At 33.2% G+C, this 13,332-nt stretch overlaps 1 protein-coding gene across 1 annotated transcript in view; it reads left to right on the forward strand.

The window, feature by feature from the left end:
• The first annotated feature begins 456 nt into the window (after nt 1-456).
• Nucleotides 457-13,332, forward strand: part of LOC119632705 (death-associated inhibitor of apoptosis 1) — a 34,931-nt gene continuing 22,055 nt past the window's right edge. Inside the window, exon 1 of the mRNA XM_038025755.1 lies at nt 457-559. The gene's annotated coding sequence lies outside the window, so the exon portion shown is untranslated. The remainder of the gene's footprint in view (nt 560-13,332) is intronic.

Genomic DNA, 13,332 nt, shown 5'->3' on the forward strand with positions numbered 1-13,332 from the left:
CATATCTATATATTCAAGCTTTGTGCTTTGCTCGCTCTCTTCTACCTACGCTGCAAATGGTTTTCATTCAGGAAAAAATAACCATTGTTTAACTGAAAAACTTTCACGTGTAATAGAAACAAAAAAAAAAAAAAAAAAAAAAAAAGAAATAATATAATGGATGCAATGCGGTGCATTTATTGCTTGTTTTAGAGAACATTTGTAACTCTGACTATTACGTTGTTAGGTGAATAGAATCGCAGTAGAAAAAAAAAGAAAATGAAAAATTTTAAAATACATTAATTACCTTAATTACATTGAAAAAATTCAATTGCAAAAAAAAAAACAAATAAGCCGAGTGTTTTCAAGTCCTTCTATGAGAGAAAGAACAAATAAAAAAAACATTGACAACAAGCTTTAGTAAAAAGAAAAAAAAAAAAAAAAAAAATTAAATAACAATAAAAACAACATAATCATGATAAAAAAAAAAGGACGCGATATTTTACGATTTTAGATTAAAGAAATTTATTTCGTAATAGTTGTAAACAATCGTACAAGTACCGGTTACCTTATGATGGTGGTAAGTGTTCTTTTTTGTTTTCTTTTACCATATATATGTGAGTAGCTGAAAGACGAAAAGACGCGAAGCATCAGCAAACGAACATTAATAAGAAAAATTCGTTTATAGAACGTATGAGAAGCGTAGATAGGACAAGGTAGAGTGGGGGAAGTTTTTCTTTTTTTTTTTCAAGTGAAAAGGATAGCACTGCAAAATTAGCGAAAGAAATGCATTTACTATCACGTATGTAAAACATGACTCAATAAGTCTTCGGTCTGACACATATATGAGAATACCCTTTGACGAATCCATATGATTCTTGAATAGTGTTAACCCGCTCAAGCGATTCATTGCAAAATTTCATCTTACAGATTATAGTTGTTTTGGCGATCCTAGTTTTGCAGTTACCAACCATCATTGATTGAATGGCTGGTTGAGGCGACTCTTCTAACGGTTTTATTAATTGCATTAAAAAATTTTTATTTACGGTTTGTTTTTATTAACGCATGAAAAGTGTGCATCAGATGATCAGAAAATTTTAACGTACCCGGTGATGCACGACAATAGGTATTCATAGCCATCGCTCTAATCGGAGTCGCTCTAAGTTTGTCCGTCTGTCCATCTGTTTGATGTCTGGGCATCTATTTTTGTTTTCATCTTATAGGTAACAATCTGTGAGACTATTTGATAAAGTTAATGTGATTTGGGTCTAGGACGAACGACTTCTTCGACCACTATCCACATAACGACTTATTTATAACACAAAATACCCGCGAAGTTCTGAATTGCTAAGAAAAATATGGATTGGATTGGCTAATTTTTTTAACCTCCTCTCATATAACTGAAAATTAGTACATGCTAGTAATTTGACATAGAAACCAATCTGACTAACGTTGAACTATTTGCAACTATTATTAATACCCTATCACATAAAAGGATTCTCATGGGAAGTAAGTTTTTATATGGCGAAAATGTCCAATTTTTGTTATTTTATGATAAAAATTGGTTGATAAAAGTAATTTGATATAAAACACAACTGTATCAAATTTGGATCAAATAGGTGTATATTTTGGGACACCACTGCCTATAAGGATTCTCATGAAAAAAATCTGCATATGTCAAAAAAGTCGAATTTTTAATATTTTATGTCGCTAATAAAAATTTAATATAAATATTAGCTGAACTGAATTTAAACCACGTGTGTCCATATTTTAGACTCCATTAGATATAAGGTTCCTTATAAACGGGTAGTCCTTCTATGGCCGCAAAGTCTACTTGTTTTTTTTTATTTAAATCGTTCTAGTCGAAGATTCAAGTGGAAAGAAAAATTAAAAGTAAAAAATTATATTTGGCTATGGTCGAACTTTTTGCACCCATCATTTTTTCCTTAAAAAAAAAACCAAAAAATTAAATTTCGACATTTGGTAATATTCAGTGGCGACTAACCATAGAGTAACATGAAAAAAATGCATTTTTTTTTTTTTTGGGGGGTTTGTAAACTCAGCTTACGTTATACTGTTCCTATGTTCAACTTGTGTGCGCGAATTTGCAATGTCTCTGCCAAATTTAAAGCTTATAGTTTTATTTTTGCGGCCAGGATAGAAAGACATATTTAAATTGAATTTATGGTCTCACCGAAACCTCCTTCTGGTATTTATCTGTACACTCCTCGGGGGCGAGTGTGTAAAAACACAAATACAATGCACGACACAACAAGCCTGCTTCTTATGAACTTATTTCCATTTTCAATATATCGGACAATAATTCCCGGGATTTAATTAGAATGAGCATTAGTTGCGTTTTTACTCATCAAAGGAGTCTCCTTTAAGACCGATACAATCAGTCCAAAATTCTTTCGATATTTTAATGCCTTTTTCATAGAACGTTTTGTCCCCAGATTCAAGATGCCGTCCCATTTCTACTATGACCTTATAGTTTCATCGATATATTTTTGTCCTGGACCCAAGTCTAAACAATACGATGAGTTAAACCGAATTTCGAACTTGAATTTATGCAATTTTGCCATTGCAGTCATCCAGCCAGTAGCCAAATAGATAAGAATGCAACGACTGCAACGCCAATGCTCGCGGCTTCAAATCTCAAATACAGCAGAGTTTACTTTGGTCGTAGCCGTAGTAAGAGCTCGGTCGGTGAAGGCATAAATAACATTTGTCGATTGGTCACATACGCACTAGGCTGCAGCCACCCCATTATCTTTTCCCCTTTCTTTACTTCGTTCTAACCGTCACCGTTATATCACACGAAAAGAGGTGGTCCTCTGAGTAGTCGGTCATTTGAAGGCAGAAAAAAAGACAACCGAAAGTGATATGAAATTTGAGTAGGAATGGCTTGGGGACTTGTCCTTTCCAAAAATAATGTACAATTTCTTCTCGTTAGAGACGACATGTATGTATCGGTCCCGGGTTATAGTGATCGATATGCTAAATATTTATGAAGACAACCATTTCGTTATTTTTACTTTAGATTATGCGATAGTTGAAGTGAACAAAGACGAATTGCTAAACAATATAAAGAACAATGGGAAGCGATGATAGTATTAATAATTATTATTATTGTTGTATTTGTTTCGTACTTTGCACTTATGCCGGCTAGTATGCGCATGCATGTGCTTATAAAACGGATTATGGAAGGAGTTGTTTTACAAAATTTTCGACAATTTTTTTTGGCAAAAAAGTGCGTAAACTGTTTTTGAAAATTTTCCTTTCCTTTCTTTATTAATTCTTCATATTTATAAACTTTTGTGCATGAAAACTTATTTATATTTATCTTTTTTGTGTTTGCACAGAGACCGTAGTTTTTTTTTTCCTCTTATCTTTCCATAGGTTATATAGAATCTTTTTAAAAACAAGTAACAACATAACAGTCGATGAAGGCATATATTTATACTTCGCTCGTTGCAGTTCAGTCAAGTATGCCTTTACTTGTCATGGAAGTCCTCATAGTGGAGAGTATCAAAAATGTCAGCTCTTATGATCCAAATTTAGCAAACTTAATTTACTTTCCGAAAAGCTTAATATTTTTCAGTTTCCGTCATAGAAAACAAGAAGGACCTACTTTTCATGATAATCCTTATATATGAACGATCTGTCTTTAAGTTAAAGCGCGTCAGTGTGCCGAAATTTCTCAACACATCTTAAAAATTACGATCTGTAGGTTGAATACGAAAACACTTGGACAGACATCAGAGTGACAGACGGACGGATAAGTTTAAAATCATTTTCTTCACGTCCGCACACACTTAATATATCGCGTACCACGGCCGTGCTGTAGTGTACAATAACGCAGTGCAATGAAAAGGACTTGTTGACGGTTGTAGCGCGATCCAACTCTTATCTATTACTTGTTTAAAGTGTACGAAGGATAAAATTTACTTAGTTCTACTTAGCTAGTTAGTCTATAAATTGAAATGTACAGCTTAGTCATGACATGCATACGCGACCGGGCATTTCTGTTTATATTAATCCGTCTGTCTATCTATACACCTGTCTCCACGTTAGAATCAAAAAGCTGTTAAGCTAAAGAATTCTTTAATTTTTATTTTTTTTTTTATTTTAATTTTTTTGTTTTTATAATACATACGTACATAATGCTTTGTTAGACTTAATACAATTCATTAACACCTTGCAAATGATTGCAAGTTTACTTCTATAATGTAAATGTGTGTAAATGATGTAGATATTTATTTACGTAGTTTTTTTTTTTTTTCTTTCTGTACACTCATACATATCCAAAGGTAAGACTGTCTAAAAGGCCTTGCAAGGCCACTCTCAATATGCAGTTTTAATTTCATTTTAGGGGATATGTTAATTTTTTAAAAAATATGTAACGTAGATAAATTTGTACCAAACAACTGACAACTATATTTGATCACGATGAATAATAGATGCAATGTTTTAGTGCTTACGCCATAAATCGTGGATCGATATATTTGAATTATATCAAGGGATCGTCAGTTATGTTGGCTTAGATTATATATGATCTGTGGGTTTAGTTCAGATATATATCTGTATCATTACGTATTGGTTATATAATATGTATATATACATATATATATATATATGTATGGATATGCATATGCATATTATGTTCCGAGACAAAGAAAATGGAATTAACAAACGAAAACGGCAGCTGACGATATATTCAGTATGAGCAGAGTAGCCAAGGTTAGCCCGTAAAAAATTATTTAATTATCGAATTTTTGCTTTTTATTCCCTTACTCTTATGTTGTACACTAAGAATAACTAAAATTGATGACAACGAAAGCTTACTCTTCACATTATGTTTCATATAGTGAGAGAGAGAGAGAGAGAGAGAGAGAGAGAGATCTTGAAGTTCACGGCTAGACATGATAAAGACTTTAGGCGATCTTGGCGACCGATAAAAATATACACCGAAGGTCCTTTGTATCGGGTGCACCATTGGTTATTGAAATCAACATTGTGACCTTAAATTTTATCTGGAAATAGAATCATTATCTAATTTTTTTTTTTTTTTTTTTTTTTTTTGCACAAGCTATATTGTTTTCATAACATACTCGGGTAAATTACATTCCGTCACAAATGCGTGATTCTTTTCAAACAATTGATTACATGTATTGCTTATATAGGCTGCTGACCCTTCCATAGGATGCAATAACAAAACAATAACCGGCATGCATAGGCAAGTATCGGGTATTATCACGTTCGCAGCATGCTTTATATAATTCATTTCTTGTTAAATTTACTATATATAATATAATATGACATCATTGCTCACCAATCGCCTTTGCTCACATAGTTATATCTGTTTTCATTTGTAGTGCATGCCATATACGTGGTTATGAGTCATTAGTATTTAGCTTAGCGTTTATTTTGTAGATTTTTTTTAAAATTTTTTTCTAGAATAACTGCATGGATCTTAAATGAAAAAGACCTCAGGAAAATGTTATTTTATTTAATTGCATTTTTAAATATATTTCGTTCCCCATTTTTCTCTATTATCAAAACGTAATAAGCTTTTCTTTCTTTTATGGTAAGTAATAAATTCCTTCTCACTTCTGAGTTAAACAAATTCGCAAAGGAAATTGTTTGAGTTTTATACGCGACTAGTGTGATGCCGTTCGCCAGATAGTAAGTTTAACGGGAAGTTCTGTCCATTTTTAAAATAAAAGAAAATTCGAACTTTCCCAGTTTGTTGAGTCGAATCAAGCCTTCCGGCTGGTGTCTGATGGTGTCAAAAAAATGGTTTTGCTTCAACAGGATTTTGACAGTATCGTCGTCGATCAACGGATGGTCGCCTACAACGCTTATGGCTTATAAGAAAGATCGAGATCACACTAAATGAAATATTTCGAAACAACTTAGGCATATTCTCTCAGAAAATAATATTCTACATCCCGCTGTAGGCTCGCATTTCTTCCTTCTTGGAATTCGCTTAAAAAAGGTGGCTTAAAGTTAGCTTATCAATAGGCATGGGTACAAGATCACGTCTCACTTAATATATAATGACATGAAACTTGTCGTAAGAGGAACGGACCTAAATTCCCGGTAGACACAATATATCGGTAGCTAGCTTTTAGTATATGCATAGTGAAGTATATTGCCGTGGTTCTTCACGACTTTTTTGCTCAAAAGTTTAGCTAATATCGTTCCGCAACAGTCGTGTTTGTCTAACCGTGTTCAGCGCTCAAAAGACCGCTTGCTAATATTGTTTTAGCTCGGTTGAAAAGATAAAACGAAATAAAACAATGTCATGTTCCGATTGAAACTTACCTATAGTTGGATTAGCCTTATTTCGTTCTTCTTCCCTTCCGCAGTCAATTACGACAACACCGTTATTTTGCATATCGAACATCAGAAATTTTAATCGGGTCAGCAGTTTTATTTACATTGGTCTTGATCTTCTCCTTATTCTACTTACATCATTCGAGCTTCAGAAATAATTACAGAAATCTTTATAGCATCAGCATACATCCTCCTATTCGATAAGTCACCAGCTTTCCGTCTTAGATAAACACATAAATTCTCTTTGAATGGTTCAATTGAACAACGTCACTTACCTTCTCAGCTTGTTATCGGAAATTTTTCCACCAACCCGTTACAGCATTTCAATACTTTTCGAACTTCGTTCGATGTGGTTCCATGACCACTTTAAACCTTTTCAGTTTCTGATCAATAGCAGTTTTCAAATTCATCCATCTTATTGCTGGCTTTAACTTTAGTTTTCCTTAACCTGGCATGCTTTACTAAGCACATCCTCGCAGCTGATTACAGTTTCATCGCGGATAGTGCTCTTGCGCTCGTAGTACTCAAACTAATTCCCAGCGAAATTACGCCCAATATTGTAACCGCCAGACAAAATAAACCAAAAATCTTACTGTGACCAGGGCACAATTCTTTTAATCGACAATTGACATAAAAATGTAAATTTTTAAAATATTTTTCGCGTTTTACCCTAACTAGGTAACTTTTTACACCCGTCGTCGGAAATTTATAGGGGTATATTCACTTTGTCAAAATACTTGGAATTCCCAGAAGGCAACCTCAGGGAATTCACTTAGCGTCAAATTCTAAAGTGTCAGCCCGTCGGCCCGTCAGTCTGTCTGTCTGCTTATCTGTGTAACGTTCATGGTAAACATGCTTCTGGTCGTAAAAATGCAGCCATCGGTCTCAAGTTTGCCACACATGTGGCTGTTGAAGTTGAGCTAAATCGGTCAAACGGCCCGTCCACAATACAAGATAACCTAGAATCCTCTCCATTTTCAAAAAAAAAAAAGAAATGTTTCTTTGCTTGTTACTTATAAGCCACAATAGATACACCGCTAAAGATTGGCATTTCTATAGTCCATGGGTAGTTCTGTAGCGTCCGTAAAAAAATGAAAATAACGGAACGTACCTACTGAATATTACGAAATATTGAAATTGCATTCAAATATTAAATTGAATTGAATTGCTTGTAGCACGCAAAAAATAGCTTCAGAGACCATAAAAACCGTGCATATTATTGATCAGTATTAAGAGGTGATGGGTATAAAAGAACCGATCGCGGTCGAACATAACTCTCTTAGTTGCTTCTTTTTTTTGTTTTGGATTCAAAGCCACATTAGTTAGAGTGAGCAACACAGAGCCCCTTGCCGCGGAGGGATGGCTCCGGGGTTGCCACATTTAAATATTCTTTTTTAATAATTAAATATTTAGCAGATGAATAAATTAATAACTTTTATTAAAAATTGTTGCACTATTTTCCAAAATATTCCCTATACAACTTTCCATACGTTAGAATCATATATCATAGCGCTATACCTTTTCGCTTGGAACACTTCTAACACATGGTTTTGAACGTATCAATTTAACGCCTACTGGCGAATATATATAATATTATGCTGGAGAATAATGATATTAGCGTTCGCTTTTCCGCCGAGTTACGTCAGTTTTTGATCGTAGGGTTTACTGTTGTTCACTTCGTGCGATTAGCGTAACTCCTATTTCACTACGACTATGTGACCTGCTGCATAGAGGGACCATAGATATTTGTCTTTAACTGCTCTGACAGCATAATTCCACTTGATGTATAGAGCGGAATAAGAGGTGTTGGGACCGCGGTAGATACCTCCTTCTCATCCTCCTTACAAATGCTTTCACAAGGTGATAAAGAGGAATGAATGGGTAATTGTCGGACCATTTCTTGGCTCAGAATGCCTACGCCTCATTACGGATAAGGTGCACTCTCCCGCCACTTTCAACTTTATGAATGAACTTTAACCGACGAAAATAAAGTGCCATTCAATGAATTCATTCATGACATACCGAAAGGGAAGTGCAAACATTAAACTGAGGAATAACACAATGAAAATGGAGAATAGCGGAAACCTTACCACATACGAACGGCACAAAGCGACAAATAGCAAAAAAGCAAAAGAGTCAGCCAAAGCGTTTCGTAGTCATTCAGACCTAAACGTATAAAAACATATAAGGAAAAAACATTTCCATAATGCCCATTGGACAAGCACTGCGGAGTTTGGATTAAATTCCGGCTACGGAGTTTTTTTTTTTTCTTATATGTTATGTATTCTTTGGGCATATATACATTAAAATACTTTGCAATTTTTTTATAGAAGTAAGGCACGGACATCGTATAATGTATAACATTCTGAATCGATCGACGTCCGTCTATCCGTCCACGTAATGTTTGTAGCAATCATTTTCTAGGTCGCAAAAATTTAATGTATCGACTTCAAGTTTAAAAACCCTTGCACGTTGGTACTGATGGGCTAAAACAAAGGACACGCCTACAGCATAATACAATTCTAAACCGATTTTGTTCTCTATAGTCTTTGATTATTATTATTTAATTTTTTTTAGTTTTATGATAAACATCATAATGTTGTCAGAATTCTGTACCCGTAGAATTCCTTACTGAAGCTGAATATCATAGATTCACCCTGGGACGAATTAAACTTACTTAATTATATTACGTTGATCGGAAGTGGAACGCGTCGGTGGTTAGCTCCAAGCTAGGCAATTTTAAAATATACATTATGCCACCGTTGAAAGAGATACATATATGTATATATATGTATGTATATATGTCTATCTATCTATCTATATTTATCTATATGTTCAATATGTTTAAAAAAAATTTAACAACAAGATAAATCTGTAATCTTTGCATCAATTTAACAGACGATGTGAACTGAACGCAAGCATTATAGCGCCTGTGGTGCATACATCTGAACAAACGTGTAGAGGAATGACAAACTAATGCAACGCCGCGTTTTCATTGTGGATGTTGAAATATCAACACGTATTAAATAAATAATGACGGTAGCATAACAATGACTGGATCAATATGAGTTGCAGTGCAGATTCCAGCAAAAGCACAATCGTAAATATAAAATTGATTTCTCTGAGTCCAAAGGTAGGGAACAACCAACCAATGATAATGTGCTGACCAGAATGCATTCAGAATGCTAATCTAATTCGATAGGGCATGTCTTCTCGAAGGAATGTACAATATAATATTTACAAAAAGAAAACAAAACAAACAAGAAGAAAGAATATAATATAGAAGAAGATAATATAGTTTTTCCTTGTTTACATGCAAACTCTTTTCATTACTGCCAGCATCCATTGTTATTTCTTATATGCTATATATATATATATATATATATATGAGATTAATAATCCTTTAGTTCACTGAACAAAATGTATTTTTCCCCCTCGAAATGCATAGAGCAAAGAGAGAAAGAGAGTGTTGTCACTATCGCTATATTTGTATGCTTTTCTCCCATAACGTCTAGACGAAAAAATTATCTTAATGTCTGTAAAAAAAAAAAATAAATAAATAAATAAATAAAATAAAACTTTTTGAAAACATACTTTATCGCATGGCGGCAGCCAAGCTAACATTTTATATAATTATTTTGTTCTGTTTTTATTAAAAGAGAAGCAAACTGTAACTATTTTTGCTTGGCGCCTTGAATGATTTCCTAACTTAGTCAACTGAGTATTAATTGGCGGCTTATCGGAATCATTTTCATTTTTGAAATGTTAAACAGCTCTATTCTCCCAGCCGGATATCAAAATGCTATCTATCAGTCCAAATAACGAAAAACAAGATATTAAATTATTGATCAATTTCGAATAAACTGCTTACAAGTTAAATGATTTTTGTGCATTTGTGCATATGTATATAATATTAAGTTATGTTGAATATACGCATGCGTTAATCGATATTATCTCCCTATGTATCATGCACAAACATATATATTTCATACATAGATTAAATAAAAAGTCTACCTTAATAAAAAAAAAACTTGCATTGTACTGGAAAAAATGGCATCAGAGTATACTAGACTCGTAGGTGGCGTACAACTCCTACAATCAATTTGTAAAACAATATGGCGACAGTGACAACGACATCTGCTTATGTGTACGTAATCAACAAATAAAAAAACATTCATAACTGAGCATATACTTTCTCTCTTTTTTCTGCATAAATTTAACAACGAACATGTAAGCTTATATATATAGATATATATCTATAGCAAGAACTTCAACATTATTTACCTGGCTGTTTATCTTTTTGAATTAATTTACCAGGACCGAGAGATGTGCATCCGTATACTCAATAAAGGACTTTGCGTATAAATGAATGGCATGAATAGGCGTCTTTGCACATTACATATACACGGGCATAGTTGGCATTAGGATTCATCTATATATATATATGTGAGCGTGCGTATGTGTATGTGTATGTGTTTGTGTGTGTGTGTATAAAGAGTAAATAACCGTGCAGCGTACAAATTTTTAGCGCATGCTAAACACTCGTGCTACTACAAAACGCAGGCAGCTGCAGTACGAGAAACAACTTGCAACAGCTTTGTGCATGCATACGTGTTCAAGTCATTGAACTAATTATGCGTATAAGCATGAATGCATGTTTGTCCATGCTAGTACAATAAAATTAGACAATTTAGTTAAAGAAGCGATTGGCTTCTAACGATGTAGGTTTGAGTAGTTGTTATCTCTTCTTCAGTAAATACTTACGATTATTATCGCTATATTAAGCTTTGCTCTTAAGAATTGTCTGATTTGGAAAAATAAAAAAAATTTGAAGACTTCTTATAAAATACAGCGAAAGGCGCATATCGCAAATCTTGTCTTTATGTAACAAGTTTCAGCTGCCTCGTCGCAATCTTCATTAATCTTACCTATTCCAATGAATAATGAATGAAAATGTCCAACTGGATTCAGGATATATGTATATGCATTATATATATTTTTGGACGTTACGAGCGCAATTACAAATTAAAAAAAAAAGGAGAGAAGTACATTGATGTATAAATCATTATTTTGGCATCTGCAGCAGATGTTCAATCTTAATACGTATTGTGCATGTGTATGCCGAACTCATATGAAGTATCAGTCCTTACTTATGCGCTCTCCGCCAAAGACTTTCGTTTTGTTTTCTTTTCTATTTTCTTTCGTTCATCTCCTAATCCATGAAATTCATTGAGACTTCATTTTACTGCTAATGTCTGCTATTGATTGACTCACGTTTACAACAATATGCTTTGTTTTTTGTATATTTTTTCAGCTTGATATCAAATTTATTAACATGCCACGCTCCAATAGTGTTGTTAAGGAATTCTTTGAATATGAGCAATCAGGCGTTAATACTGATTTTCTTAATTGATAGATGATAGGAACAAAACAAAGGAAAAAACATATTGTAATGTTTCTCTTTTACGCACACCCTTAACATTAAGATTTGGTTAATGAAAAAGTAAGGTAATATATTTTTCAGGTAGTGAATCAATTAACTGACCGATCAGCATCATGCCGGTTGACATGACTGACGCTGAAAAGCGGCAGTACGGGATTTAAGATCAATATCTACTGTCAATAGAATGTGGGTCTTCTTCCTGACTGGTGGAAATGGTCGTTCAGGCAATTCCTTGGTCACTGCGGTTGCTTCGAAATTTCGCGAGAACATTAAATATTTGAAATGTTGGATAGGCCTCTCCTCCATCATGCACATATATATTATTTTTGGAACTGCGGGGAATCATCCCTTGCTCGCTATGGGGTGTGAATGACGGCATATTATTTCGCGTGCGGTTAGGCACCGTTCAGCCGTCACGAGAGGTATCCACTTTACCTCTCTGATATGCGTTTGTGGGTGCATAGACATCAATTATAAAGTTAGATTCCATTTATCAATTACGTCTTCGGCATGTCTAGAGGCTTAAAAAAAAAAACGAATAAAATTTTTTAAGGAAAACATGAAATATTATTTTTCATTTTTCCAAATTTTGCTAAGAACAAGAGATTCCAGAAAAAATAATATGTTACCCATATTTTTTAACAGAGTGAGTAGATCTTCTGATATTTAATATGATTAAATAAGGATAAAAACTTGAAGCCAAAGCTAGCTTTCTATTTTTGCTGCGATTTCACAAGCTCAGTTTAGAAAGTTTTTTACAGATATCAATGTGACAATTGACGAGAGGCATATGAAAAGGAGAAATTGTGCAATTTACATAATTTCATCTCAGACTTTTGATGTACAAAATTTTTCCTACGATGTATGTCAATTTTTCTTTTCGTATCTGGCTTTTTTATTTGGAAATCTTAAAAAAAAGATTTCATATATGTTTCCTTAGTTTTTGTAAACTCATTCTACGATTTTGTCATAAGCACAGTTAAAATTTTCTTCAAATTTTCCCAATCCTACACGCTTGGTCTACTTAACCTCAAATTAATTGATTTTGAAAATTTTACTATATAACAAGGAAGACATTTTACTCGGATTGATTCGAATTTTTTTGAATTCCAGTATTAACTTGTATGAGAAGAAGAAAAATATTTTATAGCAATCTTATAATTCAAGATATGCTAATTCATATAGATTATATTAAAAATCATATATTGACGGCTTTACAAAGTTAAAGTTAATTAAATGTTTACTGAAGAAGTCACATTTACATTTTGAACGTTATTTAATAAATTTATATTTCAAGAATAAGATTTGTAAATGTAATTGACAGATGTTTCTAAAACGATTTCAAGAAATATCCTATATATATATACATATATATAAATTTCTAAAATATCTACATTTTTGAAAAATCCAACTTTTATCAATGATGTGAAAATTACATTTTCTCTCTACTAGAAATATATATGTTATTTTGTAGTTGGCAACACTCTCTCTTTCTTTTACGTCATTACAATACAAATTAATAAGATTGTTTTTGTTGTTAAAACGAGTTCATATTTATTAGTGTGTTT

This window comes from Glossina fuscipes, unplaced genomic scaffold, assembly GCF_014805625.2.
Source record: "Glossina fuscipes isolate IAEA_lab_2018 unplaced genomic scaffold, Yale_Gfus_2 1, whole genome shotgun sequence".
Taxonomy (NCBI): Eukaryota; Metazoa; Arthropoda; class Insecta; order Diptera; family Glossinidae; genus Glossina; species Glossina fuscipes.